Below are 13208 nucleotides of genomic sequence, written 5' to 3'. Positions count from 1 at the left end.
TTTATTTCCTTCTCTTACGCCACCTTTCTTTCTTCTGCTAAACATAATAAATCCTTAGCAATGATAAAGCTTATTTAACCCAAATATACCTGCCTCGCCTCAAATAAATACAAAATAAATTGGGCAAAAGAAAGAGATAATATTTTTGAATCAGTACACAAACATTGCTCTCTGTAAGATATTCATTGTACTCCAGTAAATGGGGAAAATATATTGAATTTATGCACACATGATTGACTTTTCATACAGTGAACCCAGGTTAAACATCTTGAATATGGAATATGAATAGAGCTAACATTTTCATATGAAGCAATAATGAAAATGAACAGAGCTCCATTTTGACTGATAGCAAAGAACATTTGATACTCCAAGGCATAAAATGTGTTTAGTACTTGGGTTTTGTTAAGCCTGACAGAAGCCAGGAAATGGGACAGTACAACCGTCACATAAAGGCTGCTTCTGTACCTGATGACAGGCTTGAGGATGTAACTGGGTAAAAACAATAACGCCACCCGACCGCTCTTCATTCCCTACAGTAAGAGGAGAAGGTATTCATGGCTGCGTGTCGTCAATGGGTTCGCTTCTAAAAACATCAGTCGTTGGGTCGTGGGTTTTGTTCCCTGGGCTGAGCCTGGCGCCAGGCTGCAGGGAAATGAGTGGGAGAGAAAGGAATAGCAAAACTTTTTGTGGGCCTTACAAGGTGGACAATGCATGTGATTTTTTTTTTTTTCTTGATTTATTCTGTAGTAGCCCCGAGTGGAATGGGGTTTAGTCCCAGTAACAGGAGGCATATCCCACTACCTTCCTGTTTGAGTGAGGTGTGTGGCTGGCAAACCAGCTGCAGTTTGAAAGTACTAGTGTTGCTTGCTCTGGGTTCCAAATCACGGTGGTTCTTTCTTCTCCCCCGTGGCAGCTTCTTCCAGTCAAGCTGCTCAGACAGATAACAATCCTGTATTTTCAGGGGTTTTTTTCCTGCGGTGATTTCAATCCCTGATGAGCTTTACTTGTTGAGTCTCTTTGTGTTACCATTTGATGGGCAGAAAAATCAGAAGTCAGAATATGTAGGCAATGCAAAAACTGCCTGAAACTTCCTTTATATTCACGTCCCTGCCCACTCATGCTTTTCACTTCTTGCAGAAGCTCAGGTTGCTTTTCTCTTGCAGCCCTATAAATGTGTTTGTTTCCTTAGTTGTAACCCTATAAATGCTCTTTTAGCATGGAATGTGTTTGAAGAGTAAGACCTCTTATTTGGTTTTAACATTTTAAATTAAAAGTTTAAAGGTGCCTAAAAATTATCTTCAGGAAAAACTTGGCCCAGCAATTGAATTTTGATGTCTAAGTCTCTCCAGCTCCCATGTACACACAAGGCACCTTTGCTGAAGAGTCACATGAGGGAGAAATCTCATCAGCGAATACACAGCCCATATAGTTCTCAAGGAAAGCTAGGCTTCTATTCAATTGAAATACACTCTTAATTGATCCCATGCTAGCCTAGAATGGGAGCTTTTTGCTTTCTTTCAGGGAGATGGAGATGAAAATAAACTAACAAGGACACCTGTCGGCTTCCAAGCTCTGCATGTTTTCAGACTGTGCCTACTGAAAGGACATGGGGATGCTTATGGTTTAATGATAGTAATGATGATTTACATTTGCAGCTTAAATATGTAGAACTTCCTAGTGATACCATAAGTAAACCCGTGCTTAAATTCCTTAGGACTGACCTAAAATACCTTAGTATTGTCTGTTTTCACTACAAATACCATATCAGCATCCAAGGGACTTAAAGAGCCACTGTAGAGGTGGCTACATCTGTGCTAGCATAACCGTGGCCCATTTTACTGTTCTTCAGCATCAGCTTCAGCCAGTGAAAGTTGAAGAGCTTGGACCACTTATCTTTTGTAATGACTGTTTTCTGTGTCATGGATCCTGTTAACTACATTTTTAACAGGTTTCTCTGCACATCTTGCAAGTTCATTATTGGGATTAAAGAGTCTTAATTCAAGAGCCCTTTGAATTTGTGTTGAGCTTTTGGCTGATACAGCAATCAGTCTCCTTATATCATTTAATCTCAGTTTGTTCACCTGTGAAATGGGTGTTGTAACAGCTTAGTGTGATGTAATGCTAAAAAAATGCACTTAGTACACCAGTATAGCCTGCAAACAAATAGGATATTAGATGTATAAAGAACTTGCTGCTGAGTGGTATAACGATGGTATATGATAAATTTCCTGGACACAGAGGATGCAGAAGGGGCGCTGTAGTGGTAAGTTTTGAGTATTGTGTGGCAATAAAACTTTTTAGTCCACCAAGGAAGATATTATACCTCATTTAGAAAGTTGCTTGAAAGCCCACATAGGCCATTGGGGCTCTGTTTTCCAGACAAAAAAATTTAGACAAAATGGCAAAGGGAGAAGTCTTCCCGTCCTTAAACTTATGACTGTTGTCTGCAGCTGAAAAACTGCTTCGTTGCCCTGCCCAACCACAGTCCTGCGCTCTCCTGGTGCAGCATCAGCCTTGCTGTGCCAATTCCTCATCTCAGGAGGAAGATGAAGAACAGTTTTGCAATTAGTGCAGTGGACTGAGATTCGGAAGATCAAGGTCAGTCTTACTTTGTGACCTTAGGTAGGTCACTTCCTGCATAAATCAGTATTATTACAGTAATATTTCCCTTTCTTCATCTTGGGTATGTCTTCCGTATTTGATTTGTAAACTGTTCTGACTGAGGGCTTCTCAGGTTAAGTCTGGACAGCGTCTGCCACAATGGAGTTCTGTTGTTAGCCAGGGTCTGCAAGATGCTTCTTTAATAAAAGCAATCATAAATTCAAAGCTACTGTTACGTTAGATCATTCTCTTAGATGTTGAGACATGTAAGATTATACTTGTTAAGCTCAAATAAGTTCAGGAAATACCAGGGGTGAGGTTGGACATGGAATCTTAACGTGTGAGTGTGTTAAAACTTTTTCCTCACATGCATGGTATCATTAATATTTGACTTATCAGAACTCTGTAAACAGGAATCATGGAATTATAGAAAGGTTATACACTCAGAGCAGTGATTTCCTGGAGTTTAATTCAGCAAATCTGGATCTACAAAACTAGAATATAGTCATTTTGCTTGATATTTGCATCCAGGCACCTAATAGCTATTTTAGTCATTGATGTATAGTTTTGTAGGTACTCATTCTTGTGCATATATGGAATTCTTTTCTCCTTTAATTTTATTCACTTGTAATGTTATACTTTACATTGAATATTTCAGGGCCTAGAGGAGCATTTTAGAAGCACAGTAAAATTTAAACAGTGTATGCCGTGTAAGTGAAGCTACTGCTGAAGCTCTGCACAAGCAGTCTGTGTACGCCTGGTTTGTCCAATGCTTCCTAGTTTAAAGCTGACTGCACCCTTGCAGCCCGCCCTGGGTGCACAGGAAATCCCTGTTCATTTCTGAGCAGACCTAGGAAAAGAAAACAGTGGGAGCGAGATGCCTTGGCCAGGGCAAGTCATTCAGCCCACTCTGACTTTTCAAGTATTCCCCAGAGGTGCTGTTGTAGAGTAGCGGGCAGCAGATTGTTTTTTCAATTCTAGCAGGACATACACAACAAGCAGATCATCGATTGGGCTCATCTGCATGGCCAATGATATATAACTTGAATCAAAGTGCTTCCAGTCTTTCAGATCTTAGCAGGCATCCCTGACAGTCTCAGGATGGTTGTATGTGAAATTTGTTGGATATTTAAAAGAAAAAATAATACATAGGATTAAATTTGGCTGCACACAAGCAGATTGGTCTGGTCCATACATGACCAGAGTTGTGCCTTGCATCAAAGCTTGCGTGGTTGGGGAAAGGGGTTTACTACTGTAGGAAAGTCCATAAGTAGAAAATAGAGGTCCAGAAGATGTTTGATCTAGTGGGAAGTGTCCCTTCCATGGCAGGAGGTTTGAAGCTAGTTGACCTTCAAGATCCCTTCCAACTCAAACCATGCTATGATTTCTGCAGAGTCCAGGTTTGTTTGCTTTTGCTTGATAAGGAATGAGGCAAAGAACTAATAGCCCTGAACTGTTTATGTAGGAAGTCTCATTTGTACTTGTGGAAGCAGGGCCAATTAATTCACATAAATGCCTGGTGCAACACAGCTTCTTGGAGCACGGTACCCCCTCAGTTTCACATTGGTTTGACAGCCATATAGATTCTTGCTTTCATTGTTTTATACTTTATGGGATTTACATGGGTGGCTTCAATGATGCCATTCCTAGTTTTTGAAAAAAAACCTCCAAAGCACCATTAAGAGAGGTTGCTCCAGTGGTTTCCACCTCTGCTCTGTCACCTGTGGGGCTGCGGAACTGCAGTTACTTTTGCTCTACTTTACCATAATTTGAATAGGAGTGAACAACATGTTCTAAACTGTTTGGTTTTTTTAAAAAAGGCTGTGACAGGCCAGACCTGATAAATTTTAGCATGATAGGGAAGGCTATAACCTGCTGAGAATGTGGGTTATAATTAAAATGTGTAGACACCCTGAGTTATAGCTGTTGTGAGTATTCCAGCTATAGTAATAATTGAAGACCTTTTAATAGTTTTACAAGTTCTTTTCTAGCTTGGCCTTGAGCTTAGGCAGGACTTTGGTTTCAAGATAATTTTCTTGTCCTCAAAAGTTAAATTGCTTTCTTTAATATAAAGCATACAATAAGGAGTGCAATTGAAAAGCTGCATGCCTACAGAACCTGCTCTTTCCACATGAGACTCCGCTTGTTAGGAGCAGATCCAGAGGAACAAACACTCTTTTATTATTAGATGATAAATCCCTGATGCCGTATCACTGTTTTGGCTTTCAACCTTATTGAACTTTCAAGAGAAATGCCTCTGTTTATAACATGAACTGCCCGGTAGCATCCAAATATCTGTCACTGGACTGTGGACTTGAATTTTTATTTGGTAAACTGTACAGTGTGCTGTGTTGTTAATAGCGTGTCTGATGCTATCCAGCTGGGATCCAGCTTATATCGTGATGAAAAGCTGTAGAATGAGATGTGGGGGTTACCATTTTATTACAGAATTTTGATTGCAAGTTAGAAGTTCTAATGAGTTTTAATTGAAAGAGTTGGCAAATTAAGGTAGGTTCTTCTTAGTGCCTAAGAAATATAACATAGCATTTCTACTGAAAGTTATTGGGTTTGTTATTTCTCGGTTGCTAAAGCGCTGTTGAGAATATGCCCCTGAGTTCAAAAATATCCATGCTGAAGGCAAAACCCCATGTGTTCTAGGAAGTGTTATTTGCTACCATGTAGAAATATCTGAGTAAATAGTAATACCTCTATCATCTGACTTTGTAAAATGCAGAAAGTCTGTTGGAATGGAAAAGCAATTTGCATTTCTGCATACTTACACATGTGCGTGTTTGGCAAACGTGTGTTTCCATGTTTGAGTTTTAATTCATGGTTCTCAAGTAGCTTCTGCAGTCTCTAAAATTGAGGAAATTGAGGCAAGGGGAAACTGGATTTATTTTGCAGGCAACTTAGTTTAGAGGCGTCTGTTGTGAAGCAAAGATAAAAGTTGAAATTCACTGCCTGCTGGATTGGTGTCTTAGGCGCAGGGTTGCCTGTGAAATTTTCCTCCCAATCGTGTGCTTTGAGATACCCACTGTGATGCTTCAGCAGGAATCTTTGCTTTTGACACAGCAGTGAAGTATTGTGCCAACAAACATTTTTATAATATTGATATCATAGCCCATAATACAATATTTATTTAATATTTGGTATGGTCTCAGTTGTAACAATCAACAAGCAAAAAATTTCTTCTGGTTGGAGCTTTCCAACTGAGTTCTAGGACACAGTCAAGGTCCAGTATTTTATAATGCCAAGAAATGTCGTTAAAAGCTATCAGGCTTTAAGTAGTGTTTCTGCGGCAGAGGTATCAAATTGATAGTCAACCATAATTTGGTTTTTAAGTTTGTCTGTTGAATGAGTACCAATTTGTATAGATAATATATTGTGTGTTAAAGTGAGTGCTCCGCTTTTGTACAGTCCCTTCCATTAAGAAGATGAGACCTCGGATAACTAGGAGTTCCAGATAATGTGGAATCAAATACGTTAGCGAGTCGTATTGTAACAAATCAGCACAATGACTATTTTATGTTTGAAGTGGAGATCGTGTTTTGAGTGCCTGTAAATGCCTTGTTGGAAAAATCAATGCTGAGCATTCCCTTTCTCCCATGTTTTGATTCGTTTTACCTCAAATGTATTTTGACACTGAAAATTTCAGTCCACTCACATGCAGGTTTTAACTGTCTTGGCTTTTTTAAGCTTAGTCCAGCTTTACACCAGGATAGCTGGGAACAGCGTGTGCTTCTGAATTACATGTTCAGCAGTGCTTAATTGCTGTGTTTGACTGATAAAGTGGTGTAAGAAAAGCATGCACAGAAGACATCGGAAGAAGAAAATTAACTGAAATGACGTATCACACTTTTTGTGTCCTCATGACATCTCACTGGACCTTAAACTCCTAATATTTTTTGATATTTCCGTATTTTTGGCAGGCTTGTGCCATGTAGAACAGTAACACTATAGCTTCCTGTCTGGTAAGATTAACAGAGCTTGTTTCATTTGGGGCAGGCAAATGAGTAAATAAGGCTTCGTGGTACACTCCGAGAGCTTAAAGCACTCGGGGAAAAATATCAATAATCCCCATTTGATAGAGGGTGGGAGTAAGGCGCAAAGCTGCATCTTGTCAAGCAGTGCCGAGCTGGTCACTGGCAGAGCAGCGCCTTCAAATCTACTTGAAATGGGAAAGTTGATGAGAAGAAGAGATGCAGGCAGGCTATTCCAACCCACTGGATCAGAGGAAGAGGTTTTATAGAGAGATGCAGTGTGTTGCTTAGTTTGATTTATTTATTTTTCCTTGCTAAGGAGAAAGTCTGCTGTATTCCACGTTAGATAGTCTTTGCCCTGGATGCAATAAGCCTTTGCATTTTCTGAAGGGATATGTTGGTAGTGGTGTGAAAATGTGACTGTGACCTATTTAGACAGGTTAGAGTAGGGTGCAAATCTCTATGCTAGGAAGAAGTATCATTTTCCAGCTGGGCAGAAAATCGCATTTCTTCTGTACTAGAACACAAGAGCTCATTGAACACCGGAGTGGAGTGGCTGAGCTGTCGGCGCTCTGCCAGGGGAATGAAGTCTCTGCTTAAATATTCCATCAGATAACAGAAATCCTGGGAGTCCGAAGAACAGAATTGCTGGCTTCGGTGGATGACCAAAAAGGCTTTTTCTCAGGAGAGACTGCTCGGCTGCAGCAGAGGATTGTTTTTAGAGGACCTGCAGGATGCTTTCTATATGTATTCTCCTTGCTAGTTGTCAAGGCCTGAAAAGAAAGAGGAAGGTTTTATACATAAGCAGAGCCCCAGACTGACAAGAAGATGATGTTCAGTACTTGAAGGGGGCTTCCAGTACCTGAAGGGGAGCTACAGGAAAGCTGGGGAGAGACTGTTTACAAAGGCTTGTAGTGATAGGACTAGAGGCAATGGGTATAAACTGGACAGGAGCAGATTCAGACTAGATGTAAGGAGGAATTTCTTCACGATGAGGGTGGTGAGGCACTGGCGCAGGTTGCCCAGAGCAGTGGTGGCTGCCCCATCCCTGGAGGTGTTCAAGGCCAGGTTGGATGGGGCCTTGGGCAGCCTGATCCAGTGGGAGGTGTCCCTGCCCATGGCAGGGGGGTTGGAACTAGATAGTCTTTAAGGTCCCTTCCAACCCAAACTATTCTATGATTCTATGATTCAGAGATTTGTGCACATTTAAATGAGCCTGTTTTAGAAACAAGAGCTTTTGAATCACAGGCTTTTCTTTCTCAGAAAATCAATCGTTTGACATAAATGGTTAGAAGCTGGGGAGCGAGACTACTTGAAATGATTAGGGGTGGGACAGTCCGATATTTGTGTGCATAATGTTGGAGCCAGGATCAGACAGTTTGTAGGAGGAGGTAATATCTCCTTGTAGACCTCCTGCTGTGATCAGGAAAATAAAGCAAAACAAAAAAACACTCAGGCCCCCAAGGTCATGGCAAATAGCTTGTATGTCCAAAACCACATCTATTGTTTCTGTCTGTTCTTACTAGACTAATAGGAGATGGTTTCCACTTCTAAACCTGGACCTCTCTGCCTTTCTTCAAGAAATGCTTTAAGATGATGGATTTTAAAAACTTACTTTAAGATTTAAAGAAGCTTCACAAATTCACAGTGTAATAAAAATATTAACGTGCTAGGCTGTGAATTTTGGTGATGTCACATCATTAGGTTTGTGCAGGTGGCCTAAAGTGCATCACAGTTATTGCATTTCATTATGCGAGATGGGCAACTCTTATCTTGGCCTCACGCTAGCGTCACAGCAGCGAACTTGTTGAATTCTCCTAAGTTGTGGAAATACCTAGTGTAGAACCTAAACTCTGTATTACAAGTTTTGACACAACTCCTTTTCAACCAATGGGGAGCCTATATTATTTTCTATCCTTCAAAGCTGCTTTTCTGTAGAGATAACATTGTCAAGGATAGCTTCGAAGATAGGCGCTCACTCAGCGGAGGAACATTTCTGTATTACTCACAAAGATAAGGCGGTATTAAGAACTTCCTTGGAGTTCTTACCAAAAATCAATTCTATCTTTTATAGTTCTCCAGAGATAATTCATCCCTCTCCCCATCCTAATCCATGCTGGGGGAGGGGGGGTGAAGGCAGGGAAAAGGACGTGGTACTAAAGTGGTTGTTACAACCTCGCCATCCTTTTGCAATATATTTTAAAGTTAAAAACTGTACCTTTTCTGAATGGAGCAGCAGCCACAAAGTAATGGTCAGTCATAGCCCGGTGACCAAAGTAGCTAAGCTAAGGGATTGCAAGAAGAACCACTGTTTATGGTTTCTTTCAGCAGCAGGAGGAACTTGTCTGTCCTAAGGAGATGCAGGATTGCACTGCAAGTGAACAAACACTAACATTTGACTTTTTTTGAGATGTGTCCCCTAATCCAAGGAGTAAGACATGGATTCTTTCTCCTTCTGACCGTATAAAAAAATCTGATTAGCCAAATCGCACCTTCTCTTATGCAGAGGTGATATGTTCTATGTTAGATATTCAAACTCATCTTTGAATCTTCAGCCCTGCCACCAGTATCTTGTCCATTCTGAGCGCTGTTTGTTTTTTCAGGGAGTGCGGTGATAGGACAAGGGGTAGTGGTTTTAAGCAGAAAGAGAGGAGATTTAGGTTAGATATCAGAAAGAAATATTTTCCCATGAGGGTGGTGAGACACTAGCACAAGTTGTCCAGAGAAGGTGTGGATGCCCCATCCGTGGAGGTGTTCAAGGCCACGTTGGATGTGGTTATGAGCGACCTGATCCGGTGGAAGGTGTCCCTGCCCACGGCAGAGAACAGGATGGGCTTTAAGGTCCCTTCCAATTCCAAGCATTCTATGATTCTGTGATTCCCTCTGCAAGATGAGACAGCTGATTTTGTTTGTGCAGATTGTTTGCCGTCTGTGGATAAAGAGCCTGTAAAAATACGTACCTGTGGCATGAGCAGGTTGTCCTGAAATATCTGATTTTGATAATAGAAAATTCCCCAAACAGCGGCTTGGCAAAAATATGATTCCTGAGAATGAATTTAGACTTTTATTCTGAATCAGGTATCTTGTGTCTCTAAATACCTGCTATTCTTGAGCAGCCATAGAGCTCATTAATCACAGTGCTTATGATAAATGATATTTTTTGCCACTCTGTCATTCAGCGTGTCTGGGATATGTCAAGGGTAATATTCTGTTGCACGGGTTGTGTATTGAAAATGGAAATAATGTATTTACAGTTTCTCAGGTGTCCTGGCTAAAATAGTTACCTGTCTTTTCTCCTCCCAGTTCCTTGTACTTTTGATCATAACTGACTGGGGTTTTTCTTTTCTAATTTGCAGAAGGCAGAGGAGCAAGTCCTGACAACACCTTTCTTACTTAGAGGTTTAAGAAGGTGTCCTTCTTGTTCACAAATTTTATGGTTAGATTTCTTGATCCCTGTGAGACACTTAGATTTTTTAAGCAGCTTTCTGTGCAGACAGATGAGTAAACTTTAGGTTTTTGCAGGAGACCTTTAATAGCCAGGACACAAGATACTTGTCCCATGGTAGGTGTATCTTAGAGACCCATAAAGAATTCATGGTGAAGGGAAGCAAGTAGTTACTGTATTAAAATTCCTGATGCTTTATTTTTCTTGTTACTTCATCCCACAGTTCTGGAGGTCATTTTGATTGAACTTAATGAGTTCCTGGGTGTATACCGAGTGCACCAACACTTGGTGTTTGTTTCTCTAGCCCAGAAATGGTGGAAGAGGGGGCAAAAGCTCAGAAATTTTGAACTTAATGTCTGCCAGGGACTTATCGAGCACTTGAAACAAAGTCAAATATTTGTGGATCTGAAATTCTTTGTTAAAGGCTCTTTAGCTCCCTGCAAAAGAAGTGGTGGCAGGTTCTTTCTGTACATTTCAGTGATATTTCATTTTTGAGAAAGATTTCTAGACATTATCTGAAAACTCTGTCTTTCAACTCAGAGCAATGTCAGTTCTCGGTGGAAGAGAGATAGGAAAGGGTTTTCCTCCTCCCACTTTGTTAGGGAATGCTATGGTGTAAAGAGAGGAAAACAAACTAAAATTTAGAAGGTAAACTGAGGAGTGATGTCTGCTGAGTCAAAGATGCCAGTCAGGAAAAATAAATGAATCCCCTGCCCCAGCAGGAAAAAGAATTCTACTGCAAAGTAAGAGATCTGAATAAGTCTGCTCCTGAACGTGGATCTCCATCTGCAGCAAGAGGCTGTATTACAGGTGTCTGTATCTACCCTTAAGCGAAGATAAGGAAGTCCCGTCTCACCTGAAAGGGTTCTTAGGTCTACTAAAATACAAAAACTAGAGTTAGCAACAGAAATTGTGTGTGTATACTGTGTTATACTGACCTTGAACGTTATGTTTTCATCATGTGCCATTCTTTTAAGTCAGAGAACTGATAGCCCCATGTCTGATGTGGGTTACTATGTGCTTGCTGGAAGGTTTATCCACTGTAGCTGTGGGATGCTCCCAAGAGGAGCTGGCTCGTTGTTTCTTCTACTCCCCTTTGAGTTGGATAAACAAGTTGATTAGGCTAAGAGTTGTTTTTTTCAGGAAGGACGGACTGGAGAATTTGGCTTTTCCTTTAGCTCTCTGAACTGATATACCCTGCAGCTGCACAGTCACTGGATGCTCTGGGACAAATGTCAAATATGGCTGTGCTTGAAGCAAGGGTAACGTGCGACCACCCTCAAAGGTATTCTCTAGTAGACAGTTTTGGTAGCCTGTGTCTCAAGCTGCCCATCATTGCAAGCAACTTCATCCTTGTGAGCATTATATTAGAAACCAGAAAAACCCAAGAGGTCGTAAGCTAATTCATCTTGGCCGCAGTGTGCTAGACAGATAAATTCTTGTGGTTTTGGCGTGGTGACACTGAATTCACCGTTTTAAGCAAGAAAATCTGTAACATAGGGACCAGACTGGAGTTCTTCAGCTATTCCTGGTTTCTGCTGTAACATAAGAATAATAAAGCGGGATCTGCAAAAATTATACATCTAAAAGTTAGCTGTATAATCCCTTCTGAAAGTAATGAATGCTTCATGAGAATATGAGGTGTAATTACTTTTTAATAACTGCTGAGATACATCACAACTGAACAGCTTCTTATCTAAGGATATCCGCAGGCATTTTTTATTTTTCTGGATGTGCATGAGAAATGAAGCCACAGCATCTGCAGTGACAGGTGTGAGATGGAAGAACTGAGGAGTGAAGAGACTCTCCCTAAACGAGCCTTCAAAGACCAGAACTTGCAGGATTTTGCATCGTATAGTGGAGAAACCCAAGTAGCAAGTGATTGCTGCCCGTTTGCATCTGGCTTGTTCCACAGCCCCTTTGACCATGTGTTCACAACATCTTCCTTTGTGTCATGGAAAGCTGGGGAGGGGGTCTTTTCCAGGGAGTGCGGTGACAGGATGAGGGAGAATGGTTTTAAAATGAAAGAAGGGAGATTCAGATTAGATATTAGGAAGAATTTTTTTTCCTGTGAAGGTGGTGAGGCACCGGCACAGGTTGCCAGAGGAGTTCTGGTTGCCTCATCTCTGGGGGTGTTCAAGACCAGGTTGGATGAAGCAATGAGCAATCTGATCGTTTGTCCTGTCTGTGGCATGAGCCTGGAACTGGCTGGGCTTTAAGGTCCCTTCCAACGCAAACCATTCTATGATTCAATGATTCTGCCCCTGAAATACTTATTTAGAGTAATTCCTCTATCTCCTCTCCCTCTTCTCAGTACATCTTACAGTTCAGTGTTTCGTGGGCTTCCTGGATGTCCTGTCCTTTACCCATTGCTTCAGTCTTGTCTTTGGGCACCAGCCTCCTTCAGAAAAATATCCTGAGTGACACAAAAAGAAAATGTGTTCTTCCTTCTGGTTTTTATCTTTCGGCTAGATGTTAGCAAAAGAGAAAGCTTAGAATGAGGGGCAGGGAAAAGGCAAAAAAAGCTGTAATGCAGAAAAAACTAATACTTTCTGGGTTTTGGAAGGGACAGACAGTGAAGGCCAAACAAAAGGAGGAAAATACAAGGATAAGGGGAAACAGAGAATCAGAACAAAAAGAAGAAACAAAGAAATGGGAAATAAAATCTTCATTGTTGATTATATTCATGATTTATTCATGCAGCAGTGTGGGTGAAGGTAGTGCTTTACAAACATAATTCAGGTCCCTGCCCCGTGAATTTACAATTTGAATTGGGAGGTGGAGGAATTAATGCAGAAAACCTCCCGTATTTCAATTTATTTCTCTGTAACGCATCCCAGAGCATATTTCATTTTGGGGAGAGGAGGTAACGACAGATTGTTGTTGCTAATAGGATTTGGGTCAAACTGCTGCTTACTATTTGGCATGTAACTAGATTAATAGGGGGGTGTTCTTAAAAATTACATGCCATAGCAGGAAGATAATCCCCTCCCCAACGAATTTCAAGTCCTGTTCATCAGCAAAGGTGTTTGGCTGAGTGTACTCTGCAACAATTTATCCATTAAAACCCAAGCTTCCCTACCACTGGATTTAATCCTAGCTTGGAAGGAGCTCTCTCGCAACAGCTGAGTGCGCTTCGTTCTGCCTGAATCCTGAGAATTACCAAGAGTCCATGCTCACTC

At 41.0% G+C, this 13208-nt stretch overlaps 1 protein-coding gene across 2 annotated transcripts in view; it reads left to right on the top strand.

The window, feature by feature from the left end:
- TAF3 (TATA-box binding protein associated factor 3) overlaps positions 1-13208 on the top strand; it is a 124249-nt gene that overhangs the window by 65265 nt on the left and 45776 nt on the right. The window lies entirely within an intron of this gene.

This window comes from Cuculus canorus, chromosome 1, assembly GCF_017976375.1.
Source record: "Cuculus canorus isolate bCucCan1 chromosome 1, bCucCan1.pri, whole genome shotgun sequence".
Lineage (NCBI taxonomy): Eukaryota > Metazoa > Chordata > Aves > Cuculiformes > Cuculidae > Cuculus > Cuculus canorus.
The sequence above is the reverse complement of the archived record's forward strand: the minus strand, read 5'-3'. Positions and strand labels throughout refer to the sequence as shown.